This window comes from Lynx rufus, unplaced genomic scaffold, assembly GCF_022079265.1.
Source record: "Lynx rufus isolate CCGP_SWC_20201006 ecotype Redwood Valley unplaced genomic scaffold, mLynRuf1.p SCAF_2, whole genome shotgun sequence".
In the NCBI taxonomy this organism is placed as follows: domain Eukaryota; kingdom Metazoa; phylum Chordata; class Mammalia; order Carnivora; family Felidae; genus Lynx; species Lynx rufus.
In genome coordinates this window covers 7,952,713-7,956,384 of record NW_025814834.1, presented here as the reverse complement: position 1 = coordinate 7,956,384, position 3,672 = coordinate 7,952,713, and the positions used below count along the sequence as shown (strand labels likewise).

The 3,672-nt window shown below is 41.8% G+C and overlaps 1 non-coding gene across 1 annotated transcript; it reads left to right on the top strand.

Moving 5' to 3' along the window:
• The first annotated feature begins 1,360 nt into the window (after nucleotides 1-1,360).
• Nucleotides 1,361-1,468, top strand: LOC124516706 (U6 spliceosomal RNA). Its single transcript, XR_006963115.1, has one exon. It is a non-coding gene; the product is annotated as a U6 spliceosomal RNA (small nuclear RNA).
• The last annotated feature ends 2,204 nt before the right edge of the window (nucleotides 1,469-3,672 follow it).

Here is a 3,672-nt window from a genome sequence, read left to right as displayed (position 1 = left end):
TTCCTTTCATTTTGTCTGTTGAATCCAGGCCATCTGACTGTAGCATTTCCCACAGTGTAGGGTTTGTTTGCCGCCCACGCATGGGACATTTCAGCATGCTCCGTTCCCCTTTGCCTGTGCCGCACGCATTGTCAGCTGGATTGAGAAGCTTGATCAGACTCAGCTTCTGTCTTCTGGCAAGACTCTAGGTGGTGATGTGTTCCTTCATCAGGGGCCACATAATGTCAGGCTGTCTCTCCTTTGGTGGTGTTCATAGCTATGGATGCTCAGTCCCTAGATCCTTAATTCCCTGGGGGTCCAAAATGGTGGCATATATCGTTTTCATTGTGGTATGATTCACATTTTATTGCTTATTAATTTTGTCATTCCACACAATTTATAAGTAAATAGGCTTTGAGAAAATACCTTGAGAAAGTTAAACAGATGATGGCAACGTTGATGAGACTGTTCCAGTGTTTTACATGAGGTAATGAGAAGAACCACAGCTGCCACCACTACAAAATGATGATATTTTAATTCCATCATTTCTTTTTCATTTATTTGCTGGAATTCTTTATAAACAGATGCTTCCTTTCATCTACCATGAGGTTACCCAGTGGTATAGCTCATGTAGAAGAGGCAGGATAAATGCCTTTATTCCTTGTGTTTATCAGTTTGCAAAATAATAAACTGGTTCCTTATCCTCTGGAGGTGACCAGTTCACTTTTTCATTATCATTATGAGTTCATGGATTTAAATAAACCTGGTGAGTTTCAGTTTGTTGCCATTGGTACTATGTTCGAAGCTCAAATTGTCCTGTCTTTGGCCAGTGGGAACCCTTGTGAGTTGGCTTCGGTGTTCTTTTGACGCTACCCTGGGCTCCATGAGCCTGTCTGTGATGGCATGTGTGCTGTCGTTTATGTCAAGATGTTCTAGACTTCGTTTGTATTTCCTCTTCTGACCTGCAGTCAGTCATTTCTCCATGCAGCTCTGACTTTCAGTGGGAAATGGCATTTTATGACCACAGTGTGGACTCCAGGGATACTAGCTGCTATGAATTGGTCATTGTTTCCAGGCCTTTTCAATGGACAGAGCTATTCAATATAGATAAAATGATAGATTGAAAACGTCATAAGTTCATACTGTTTTTCCAATTAAGTTTCAGGACTATAGATTTTTTTTTATTTAATCTTTGAAAAAATTACAGCTGTCTCTTCTTTCTTCCACACTGAGAATCTTGATTTTTAGGACACGGGGGATGATAGTTAAAATAGCTCATAATTACTCACTTGTTTTAGGCTACATTACACACACAACAGGGAATATCAATACTAATGCTGCTACCACCAGAATGATAACTGAGAAGAGTTTGAAAGTTCTCGTGCTCATTCTTGCAGCACATATGCTAAAATTGGAATGATACAGAGAAGATTAGCATGGCCCCTGTGCAAGGGTGACATACAAAATTTGTGAAGTGTTCCATATTAAAAAAAAAAGGTTCTCAACCCTAATTTTTATAGCTGTTCTGTATTAAAATTTTTTTTTAATTATTTTTGAGAGAAAGAGAGAGAAAGAGAGAGAGGGAGGGAGATGGAGTGCAAGTGTGGGAAGGACAGAGAGAGAGGGAAACATAGAATCCAAAGCAGGCTCCAGGTTCTGAGCTGTCAGCACAGACCCAACATGGGGCTTGAGTTCACAAACTATGAGATCATGACCTGAGCTGAAGTCGGACGCTTAACCAACTGAGCCACCCCGGCACCCCCCTGTATTTTTAAATAAAATATTCATTTATTCTGAGAGAGAGAGAGAGAGAAAGAGAATGCAAGTGGGGAAGGGGCAGAGAGAGAGAGATCCCAAGTAGGCTCCATGCTCAGCATGGAGCCTGATGCGCTTGATCCTACAACCCTGGGATCATGACCTGAGAGGAAATCGGGAGTCGGGTCACTTAAACAACTGAGCCACCCAGGCACCCCTAGCTGTTCTGTATTTACATCAATAGAGCGTATAGCTTTCATATACCATATCCTCTCTTTTAAATGTCATATAGTTTTGAAAAAAAAAATTAAAAAAAAAAAAAAAAAACGATCTCGCGGTCCGGGAGTTCGAGCCCCGCGTCGGGCTCTGGGCTGATGGCTCAGAGCCTGGAGCCTGTTTCCCATTCTGTGTCTCCCTCTCTCTCTGCCCCTCCCCCGTTCATGCTCTGTCTCTCTGTCCCAAAAATAAAATAAAAAACGTTGAAAAAAAAATTTAAATGTCATATAGTTTTGGTTCTACAAGTAATTATGTATTTAATGCTCTCTGCTAGTTCTTCTGCTGATATAGCTAGTAATTTTGGCAGTCTGAGGCTTGTTCTCTAGTAAATTCTTCAGGAAATGCTCACGGGAACAATATTCCCTGAGTTCTTGTACATTGATTACAGTTCGTACCTTTTATACTTGAAGGTCAGTTTTCTTGAATATGAGATCCTTGGCTCAGACTTTTGCCTTAGATAAGTCACACCATTTTTTTTTCTCATACAAAGAAGTGCTGTTGAACAGTCTGATGATACTCTAATTTTCTTTCCTTTGTGAGTCACTTTTTCACTTCCATGATTAAAGGATCCCCTCTACCTCTTAATATCCAGTAAATTTACTAAAATATGTCTTGGTGTTGCTCATTCCGAGGCAGTTTTCTCAGGCATATTGTATTCTTTTTTAATATATAGGCACCAGTTATTAATCTATAGTGTCTCAGCTTCCAAAGCCATCTTCACTGTCCGCTCTGCAATAATGGAGCTAAACCGGATAGCTAGTTCCCCTTTGTGACTTGGCCCAGTGTTGGACTTTGTCAGTAGAGGGCGCTGTAGGGGCACTGGAGGAGGAAGGGGTTTCTCTTCTTGACTCTAGGGTGCCTCTTGCACCGGGCTCATGCAGTGTCTGCAGCTCCCGGAGCTAGCTCCAGCAGAGCCTGGTGGTCAGCATTACAGGGCGCCACCCCTGGAAAGCTTCCCTTGGCATCCCCTTGGGTGGTTTCAGGCCACCATCCAGTGAGTCACAGCTGTGTCTCCTACCAGGGTCTTGGTACCAACCCTGAGGAAGGAGGCCCTTTTCTTGGTTCCTCTGTCTCAGCCCTAGGTGTAGAGGCTTTACTACTTCCGTGTTCTTTAAAGTTCCTTTTAATCTTTACTGGTCATTCCTCCATTATTCCAGCCTCCCGTTACAGTTAGTAATCCTTTATATAAAACTTTTCCTACTCAGATTCCTTTGTGATTTCTTTTTTCTTTCTTTTTTAATTTTTTTTTAATGTTCATTCATTTTTGAGAGAGAGAGACAGAGTGTGAGCAGGGGAGGGGCACAGAGAGGGAGACACAGAATCCGAATCAGGCTCCAGGCTCAGAGCTGTCAGCATAGAGCCCAACTCAGGACCCAAACTCACGAACCACGAGATCATGACCTGAGCTGAAGTCAGACACCCAACCGACTGAGCCACCCAGGTGTCCCCCTTTGTGGTTTCTTTCTTCTAAGTGGATCCTGACTAATGCAATGTAATATCAAATCTCTGCCATGCTCTTTATTTTTAATTTTTAATTTAATTTTTATTGTTTTTAGTATTATGTTCCCTTGTTATGAGTTTCATTTTCAGGGACTTCTTTGCATACTTCCAGTATTTGTCATTTTCTCTTGAACTCCTTTATGCGTGCTTTTCTTTTTCGAT